This window comes from Colius striatus, chromosome 7 (assembly GCF_028858725.1).
Source record: "Colius striatus isolate bColStr4 chromosome 7, bColStr4.1.hap1, whole genome shotgun sequence".
NCBI classification, from domain to species: Eukaryota; Metazoa; Chordata; class Aves; order Coliiformes; family Coliidae; genus Colius; species Colius striatus.
Window position 1 is genome coordinate 18903174 of NC_084765.1, and position 9629 is coordinate 18912802.

Here is a 9629-nt window from a genome sequence, read left to right on the forward strand (position 1 = left end):
CTCAACATAAATTAAAGCTAAGTCCAGTTGCTTGTGGCTTTTCAACAGGCACCTTGTTAGTGCCCAGCATTGAGGCAACACCATTCAACGAGTGCCATACTGCCCAAGGTCTCTCTAGAACTGCCCAAGCATGCTCAGTTTGAGACCTGCAGAGCCTCACAGGGAATTTATATTCTAAGTTCAAGACAGTCAGAATCAGGCTCAATTTGCTCAGCCTCTAGAGATTGAGGGTAAACAGCTAAGTGATGGTCCTACCAGCCCTTTCTTCTAGGGAATGGTGCCCACAGCAGCTCAGGCTCTTCCTCCTGGTCCGCTATGCAGCAAACCACATGAGGATGCAGATGTGGCTCAAAAGTACTTTAGTAAAGAACAAATTCAGTGCCAGGATGTCCCAACTGCTGTAGCAAGGTGGCAAGAAGATGGCTCACCTAGGCCCGAAGAGCCATTCAGTAAATCAAGGCTTTGCAAATCAGTACAGGTTTCCCTTTGAAACTCATGCAGAAAGTCAGGGAGCAACGGAAACAGTAATGCTTTGAAACAATTTCAGTAACTTTATTTGGTTACCACCACAATCAGCAGCAATAGCACATGCAACACTTCTGACCTGCTTTATTACCACAGAGGAAATGAACACATTACCTCCTCCCTGATAAGTGCCCCTCATTCAGACAGTGATGCTCTTAAGACCAGTTTTGACTCACAGAACTAAGCAGGGAGGGAAGAGAGAAACAGTCAAGCCACTGCAGACATTTTTCAAGAAACTGAATTTCTAAACATTCAGGTTGTTTCCTCACCTGCTCCCTCCTCCTCCTCTACTCTGTATAAATGTTTGATAAGAAACATACAATTCACTATTGGTACAACTTTGCTCTGGTCAAGCCCAAATCAGATGTCAGAGCTACGAAAGCAGGAAAGGACACACTAAAAAATCCTATATTGGGAAAAGAAAACCATGCTACTAGCTACAATGCAAATGGGGGAAGTTTAAAAAAAGAAAGAAGCAATTGCAGCAGGTCAGACTGACACCAGCATCCCCCAACATCCTGCCACCACAGTGGTGAGCACAGATGTGGCTGTCGCACAAAGCAAGCGCCAGGCGGGTGTCCACAGCACAGCCTCCACGCGCTGGGCAGCGCTGGCAGCCAGGGAAAGGCATACCAAGTGTGACCCTCACTGATTAGGGAGCAGAACTGAAGGGCGGGCAGGAGATGTAAAAATGTGAGCCAAGTAGTGAGTCTCAATTAGATCCCTGTGATTTCTGGCAAGCAAGCTGTCTCAGAGTGTGTGTGTAAAGAAGCCTGCACAGCTGCTGCAAAGAAAAGTGAGATGCATAAGCAAGCTGTGGACTTTGGTTGGCTGTCCCAGCTGCTGCTAGATCACAGAATCCTGGAATGGTTGGGGTCAGAAGAGACTTCTAGAGATCATCCAGTCCAATCCCCTGCTAAAGCAGGTTCACCTCCATCAGGTCACAGAGGAACGTGGAAACCTCCAGAGAAGGAGACTCCACATCTTCCTTGGGCAGCTTATGCCAGGGCTCCCTCACCTGAAGAGCAAAGAACTTTCTCCTCATGTTCCAGTGGAATTTCCCATGTTCTAGCTTGTGCCTGTTTCCCCTTGTCCTGTCACCCTGACACTACAGAAAAAAAAAAACCAAAAAACTGGCCCTATCCTCTCAACACCCACCCTTTAGGTATTTATAAGTGTTGGTAAGGGCCCCTCTCAGTCATCTCCAGGCTAAACAGTCCCAGATCGCAGTCACTCCTCATAAGTCCTCTAATCATCTTGGTAGCTCTCCACTGGACTCTCTCCAGAAGTTCTCTATCACTCTTGAACTGGGAAGGCCAGAACTTGACACAGTACTCCAGATGCGTCCTTACCAGGGCAGAGCAGAGGGGGAGGATAACCTCTCTCGACCTGTTGGCCACACTCTTCCTGATGCCTGAAGGGTGACCTCATTAATGTTTACAAATACGTAAAGGGCGGGTGTCACAGGGATGAAGCCAGGCTGTTCTCAGTCATGTCCAATGATAGGACAAGGGATAACAAGTATAAGCTGGAAAATAAGAGGTTCCAAAGAAACACAAGGAAGAATTTCTTCACTGTGAGGGTGAGGGAGCACTGGAACAGACTGCCCAGATGGGTTGTTGAGTCTCCTTCTCTGGAGACACTCAAACCCCACCTGGAAGAGTTTCTGTGTGACCTACTCTAGGTAGGCCTGCTCTGGCAGGGTCTTTGGACTAGATGATCCTTCGAGGTCCCTTCCAACCCTTAAGATTCTATGCTGTCCATGATGCCATTGGCCTTCTTGGCCACAAGGGTACAAGGTCATCAGCAAAGTCTGCACCCCATTTTGCTGAACAAGTAAATCTCCCTCACGTCTTGCGGAGCAAAAGGCATCGGTGGGCTGTTGAATACACCAACAAACAGGCATTTCTGAGCAAGCTGGCTTCAGCTTTGCTGTCAAGATGTTACCAGAGGCCCAGATCCTAAGGAGATCAGATTTGTACCGATGGACATTTTGGCAAAGCTGGCATGATGGGGGCACATCAGGGACTGAGCATTCCCAGTACCTGCTTCCTCCTCATGGATCTTCCCCCCCCTCCCTGGAAGTAGCTTCCTGAAAGGAAAATCCTTCTTGAAAGGTCAGAGGAAGCACCTTGTTTGTTTGGGTTTTGGGTTACTGCAGCACCAGGGCTCATTGTCTCTTATGAGCTCCCACTCAGTCAGACACAACTGCTCAACAGTCGCATGAAGCACAAGTCGCTCTTCTGCATAAAGCTGAATGGTGTTGGTTCTGGTGTTCGATTTCCAGGATCTGAGCCACAAGGAAGACTAAAAATACCCCAATTAACCATTCCTTTTCAATGTAAAGCTTGCTGATGGTGCCACTATGGTATTACACAACTGCAAACGGGAAGATGCAGTCTGCAAAAAAAGAAATCAATCTGGGAAAACAGCTGACCAGGAATCTCTGAATTTGAGCGTGGACCACACTGTCCAAAAATGTGGAGGAGCTCAAGCTACTCATAACTGTGGTGGCTAGCTCTGATGTGCTTGCAAGCTTTCTGTTGTGATACACACAAAGTATCATTCTTGCTCTGCATTAGTTATACACAGCAAGCTCTGGCTACACCTCACGCAAGCTGTCCCTGGCATCATCTAGCTGCTTAACTCTGAGCCATCCTGCATGTCAGGAGTTAAGCAGGAAACTTTTATTCCTGGTAAAACACACTGCCAAGAGACAGTTAGGCTCCAAAGTTAAGGATTTCTTCACATGCAGATTCAGCAGCATTTTTTTTTATCACTGCCCGGTCTTTACACCAACATCTAGACTTGAAATGTCATCTGTGGGTAATACAGGAGTACATTACTCACAGCGGCACACCCGGGAGAACCAGCAAATCCTCTCCATTTGAGCTCCAGTGTCAGCTTTACCCTGGAATTACATTTATCTCGCCAGCACTAGGATCCCATTAATGGAATTACCAGGCAGGCTGCTTCAGACTTAACACTTAAGAGAGGCAGGCTGGGATGGCACTGCTCCAGCCTCAACCCGCAAAGCCTCCACTGTTTCTCCATCCTCCAATGAGCTGCTGCCCTAAGGAGCCTGACCCCATGACAGAGCCAGAAAACAAAATAAACAAACCCGAAGTGTCTGGGGCAATCAATATCTTTCTAGGAAAGCCCTAGCCTCTCGCCAGCTCTCTTCCAACCCCAATTTATCTCTCCTGTGGCACAGAGGTGGGTGGCACATGCAGCAGCAACCCAGAGTGACACTGGGGTGGGAAGCACTGCTGGCAGACATCTCAGGAGGTGAATCTGCACCAGTCCCTCTGCAAATACCTGATGCTGCAGGTATCAAAGCAAACCCACAGCTAAGGAAAGCACCCATCCACCTCAAAAATCATGGAGCAAGCACTCAAGTCTGAACAGTTGTTTCCAAAATACTCCCTGCTACACAAAAAGGGGAGGTTTATGGCAGCATATGAGCCAAGATTGATAACCTCAGCATGGCAGATCGTCTTGCCTCTGCTGGAGAACTGCCTTCCACCACACCACAGCTCTCACACTGCCATGCTGAGCAAGCTGCAGCATGGCACAAACCAGGCCCCTAAACCACCCCCACGCTGCTCAACAAAACGGACAGCTGGGAGTGCCACGGGCTGCTGGAAGCTGATGGCAAGCAACCCACTGCAATGCTCAGTCAACAGCACAGTGAATGCAGCATCTATTGAGGGCTGCTCTTTGAACAGAACAGCTGTAGGTTTGGTTAGGTGGGGTTTTTTTCCAGTTACCTCCAAAGGGACTTCTCTGTGCTTGGTAGGGAGGGTGCATAAGGAGAAAAGTGAGATTCACTCACACTTGCCCCAGGTATGGAGACCCAGGTGCACAGCACTGCCAAAGAAAGTAAAGGATAGCAAGGGGAAAGCTGCTTTGCAAAACATAGACATGCCCTTACAACAGCTTGAGCTGTGGGAGCTGAATTACTCTCTCCTGTAATTAAAACGCAGGAGAGGAAAGCACAGGAATCACTCTGGCATGACTGTGAAGAACTAATAAACTGAGTTTCAAAGTCGATCTCAACATACACTCTTCCATGCAAGTCTGACTCTTAAAAAAACCCACCAGTTTTTGCTGTGAGAAAAGATCCTGCACAATCCTATTATGAAACCAGGCCAGGAACCAATAAGGGAGAGTATGTCTGGGGCTGATAAGGCAAGGCAGAAGGCAGTCCTCTTTCCCCCTGCCCCTGTGTCTGCTCTACCAGTTGCTCTCAGCAAAACACCGATTCAGGGAGGGAGTCTGCCCTGTGACAGGAAAAACACATGTAACACCCAGGTGGTGAAACCTCACATCTGAAAGCATCTATGCAAAACACAGCTGAAACATTTTTTCCAACTCCCCAGAATCGACTTGACATTTTGCAAAATCAAACTAGTGAAAACGCTGTCGCTTGCATTGAAGATGAGACTCACCAAGCAGCGGATACTCTCAAGCAGCTCTCTATTTTCTGCATATCAAAAAAAAAAATAAAAGTGTCTCTGGGTAAGACTACAGAGTCCTGCTGCACAGGAGGACATCAGAAAAAAAAGTGACACTTGTGCAATGCTCTTCAGCCTGGCACTCAGATTAGCTGAGAAAACAACTTTCTTTCTAAAACAATGATAAAGGTAAGGAGCCGTCAGAATTATGAGTCAAGCTCCAAGATAAGAAATCATACTGCTGGATGGGTGCGGCTGCCTGCTTGTTTGGTCGCTGTTGGGCTTTTTTTAAAGATAAACATGTCTTTCAGAACATGTTTGTTGGCCCATCTTCCCTCTGCCGGAAAATAAAACCCAAAAAACCAAGGAGGCTCACAATCATGAAAATGTTAAATGAAAGGCAAGACAGTTTCCAAAGAGCTGAGATTATGCTTCATGGGCTTTTTAAAGTAAGATGTAACATGTTACTGTGTTGAAAATCACAAAAGACAAGTAAATGTAAAATTCTGAGTAGTTTGATTAAATCTTATTCAGAGAAGCTATTAAACAAACTCTGCAAGAGGCAGAGTCATTCACAGACTGGAACCTCTCAAGGTTTCAAAGAAACAAATCTTTTTCAATTGTAAAGCTGTTGATACACAGGAGTATTCCATCAAAAATTCAGAGTCTGCAGTAGATTAGCTCAGCAAATGCATCAGTGGAAATAGAAGTAAACTGTACTAAGGCCTTAGGAAGGGTGTAAAATTGAGCAGAGTAGTTTTGAGTCCAACAACACAATGGCTTGAACAGAGACGAGGCAGAAGTACAAAAGTACTACTGCAAAGCAGAGTAAAACACCCAGGAGCTCGACAGAGCAAAAGGTCCCGTTGCTTTCCCAAACTTTGCCACTGCTCAGTGACCAGCAGCAAACCTGCCAGCTCAGCCCAGGACTCTGCTGCTCCCCAAACAGCAAGGTGTTAAGCAGCCACCACTGAGGTTATACAACATAAGTGATTTTGTAATCCCTTTGGTTTAGAGAGTAGTTTGCATTGGCCTTCACCACTATACAGTTTTGCCGTTTCTTATTGAAGAACATCAGAGGGGAAGAAAAGCGACTAAGCAGATGGCAAGCTGTTTAATAGAATGACAGCTTTTTAACTAAACTCTGGATAACACCACTGACGAGCACAGCTTTAAATCAAAGCATCAAGCCCACGGATAGCTTCCTCTTCCTTAGCACAGCACTGGCAGAGAAAGGTCCGGCCACTCTCAATTGCTTCGGTACGCATGCCCTGATCAAGCACATAGCTTTTCCTGATAAAAACGGGGCACCAAATCCCAGCTGGTCCATGTAGCTCCCCAGAAGGTTCCAGCACATGCCCTCATCTGCCATTTCAACAAGTGCCCAAAGGCTCCTGCTCCAGAGACAACATTTCCTTCCTTGTCGTCCAGCAAGGAGATTTTTGTCCTTATGTCTACTTCAGTTGAAGCTCAAGAGCAAATGAAGCCATTTCTTGATGGAAAAAGACCTCACAGTGCCAGATTTCACTTTTTTGGGTGTTGTTTTTAAGTAAGGAAAAGGGGGGATGGGGGAGTGGCTACTGCAAGGAGCAAGTTTGCTAATTCGGGCACTTAAGCTGCCACATCTCTAACTGCCCCTGCCACCGCAGGGATCAAACCTGGCCATCTCACCAGCACTGCTAGCTGTGTCCCAGGATGCAGGCAGGTGTCTGGGGAGCTTCCCTGGCAGCCCACCGTGCACCCTGGCCATACCCGTGCCACCCGGCGCATCCCCAAGGAGCAACAGAGCTGGGGAGGGCATGTGATGGTCCACCACCCTGTCCCCTTGCCAAGACGCGTACCTGGCTGCCAAAAAGGCCTCTTCTAACATAACAACCGAGGTCATCACGGGCAGCCCCTGCACTGCCTCATCTGGTGGTGGTTGAGAAAACAGTATTTTTGGGTTGTTTTATTCGGGTTTTGTTCCATTTTTACCTCAATGGAGTTCCACCACGACTCACTGTACTATCCCACGGGCACATGGCCCCATGCTGATCCTCCTCGCAGCCTCCACCGTGGCATACAGCCCTTTGCAGCTCTCACCTCCGAGCACACAGGCGTTCACAAAACGCTCTCCCCTGCACAACAAGCACACTGTGCCCTTTGCAGCCTTCCCGAAGTCCCCACTCGTGCAGCCCCTCCGCACACCCCCCGCACCTCACGCATCCCCACTCGGGTTGCTCAGACACGTGGCTCTCGGCAAAACCCCCGGCGCTCCCGGCACACAGACCTCTGAGCATCCCCCCCCAGGGCCCTGGACACAGCCTTTTACAACCCCCATCGAGGTGCCCTCGGGCATGCAGCTCTCCGCACACCGCACCTCCTGATGCCCCAAGACCGCAGCCCTCCGCAACCCGTCCCTGGCGACACCGGACACACGCCCTTTCCACTCCCCGCGGGGTCCGCCGCTTCCCCACGCAGCTCGCCTCGGGCTCCACGCGCCGCCCTGTCCCCGGGGCGGACCCCTCCGCGTCGCCCGTGGGCGCCAAACCTCTCCTCGCCCCCTCCGGCCTCGCCCGCTCCCCGCCCGCCGCGGGTCCCGCCGCCAGCCCGGCCGCCGCTTCTTACCGCGGGACGCCGCGCGGGCGGGCGCGAGCTGCCGGCCCCGCCGCGCATCCTCCGGCGCGCGCCCAGCGCCCAGCCCGGCTCCGGCCGGCGCCCTCCCGCGCACGCGCAGTGCGGCCCCCGAGCGGGACGTGAGGCCGCCGGCACCGCGCGGCGTCTCGCGAGAAGAGAATAGGGTGACGGCGGCAGGGCTCTGTCACGGAGCGGGGAATTAGCTCAAATGGTAGAGCGCTCGCTTAGCATGCGAGAGGTAGCGGGATCGATGCCCGCATTCTCCAAGCGTTTTCTTCCCTTTGTTTTCTCCTTCACCTGCTGGGCAGCCGTGTAAAAATCCCTTAAATTTTTATTTACTTCCTTAACACTCCTAAAGATACGTTCGCTCAAGCTGTCGTTAAAGGCAAACAAGGAGCTATCCGCTGCGTGCACAGCAAATAGGGACCTCTGTTTTCCCGGTTAATACAGAACAAGGCCAATGAGGTCAACGACTCTAAGCTGCACCTGCTCCTTTCCCTGCTCCTTTCCGAAATCCCCCACAGCACCTGCCCCAGCCCTCTGGGAGCCTCTAATAGAGCCAAAACCTTCGTTTGCCTTGAATACATTTGAGAAGGATTAAAGATCCCTTAAGGAGGCACTAATGTGCCACAGAGTCAAAAAACTAGCAAGATTCCGCACAGCTAATTTACCCAGGTGCAAAGTTTGGGCAAATCTTCAGATTCTGTTATTATCCTACTGCAACAAGCCACAAGAAATAATCAAATACTTTAAAGAAAAGGAGAGTGGATTTTTTAAACTGAAGGTGTGGCACAACTAATCCCCAACCTCACACTCTGTTCGTGTTTCCATCTCAGTGAGGAGCTGAACTGGAAAAGTGAAGGTGGAAGACAATTTTTTGCACTTTCTCCAGTTACAGGTGTGAGGAAATGACCTTTCTGACAAATTTCAATGGCAAAGAGTGGAATTCAGACTTCAAGCTGCTCATGGCTCCCAACCTACATCGGAGCACACTGCAAAACATCCCACACTGAACCCTCATGGTGTAGGCTCACTCCTCTGCAGAGCATACAACCGAGCCTAGGGGTGGGTGATGAGGGAAGAGATCTGGCTCAGAGCACGTGCTCTTAAAACCCCAGGGACTTCCCAGCATGCTCATCAGATCTCCAAGCAGGACCTGAGGCACAGTGGAAAACATCAGTGAGTGCCTTCCAGACTGACCAAATTCTTCTGCAACATCCTCTCATTGAACTGAATCTTCAGAAAGAGTAAGAAGCCTTAATTATTAATATTAGTGGGTTTCCTCTTAAAAAGAATAAACCTGGGGAAAATCTCTGTCTGAATAAAGTCCTTTTCAGAAAACAGCAATGGTAACATGCAAACTGAAGGCTGAGAAACAGAAGAGTTTTTATTGGGTTTTTAGCTTGAAGATTTCATTCATGCCTTTTAAAGACGATTTAAAGTCAGGCTTCTGAGTCCCAGACAAACTCATGAAATAACCAGCTGTCACTGCAAAGGTCTTCAAAGCTTCAACAAATTATTTCACTCTTCTTATGCAGCAGGATTTAACAGGAAAGTGAAATCCATCACAGCCTCCTGTTTCAGCAGCTGCTACACAGACGGTGTGAAGAGATCATATCGTGAAATCTATTTGTGTCTACGGTCTGATCCTCTCTTTTCACCCCTAGTTTTGGCCTCATCTCAACCCTCATCGCCTGCAATATCTTGGTGACCACGAGGATGATAAAACCCCCCAGAGGAGGACCCTAAATCTAGTCAAACTGATGTTGCATCGCCCCCTGCAGACTGGCAGGCACCGACTGCCACGGGCTGAAGCACAAGATGCAGAAGAAAAGTAGGGCTGGGCGAAAAACTCCCCTGGAGTTTCTTTTTCTGTTGGACAATGCAGTGCAGTGGTTGATTAACGCATCTGGAAAGACCCATTTTCTCGGGGCTCCATTTTCACTGACCCCATAGTGAAAGACTGTACATGCAGGGATAAAATATTATGCACACACTCACAGCACTACTTCATTATAATGATTCCCATCC

At 49.1% G+C, this 9629-nt stretch overlaps 1 protein-coding gene and 1 non-coding gene across 2 annotated transcripts in view; one reads left to right on the forward strand and one right to left on the reverse strand.

Annotated features, from left to right (window-relative positions):
• Positions 1-7674, reverse strand: part of LOC104563247 (USP6 N-terminal-like protein) — an 81457-nt gene extending 73783 nt beyond the window's left edge. The window contains exon 1 of the mRNA XM_061999499.1: positions 7590-7674. The gene's annotated coding sequence lies outside the window, so the exon portion shown is untranslated. The remainder of the gene's footprint in view (positions 1-7589) is intronic.
• A 117-nt stretch (positions 7675-7791) lies between these two features.
• TRNAA-AGC (transfer RNA alanine (anticodon AGC)) lies at positions 7792-7864 on the forward strand. The gene has a single exon. It is a non-coding gene; the product is annotated as a tRNA-Ala (tRNA).
• The last annotated feature ends 1765 nt before the right edge of the window (positions 7865-9629 follow it).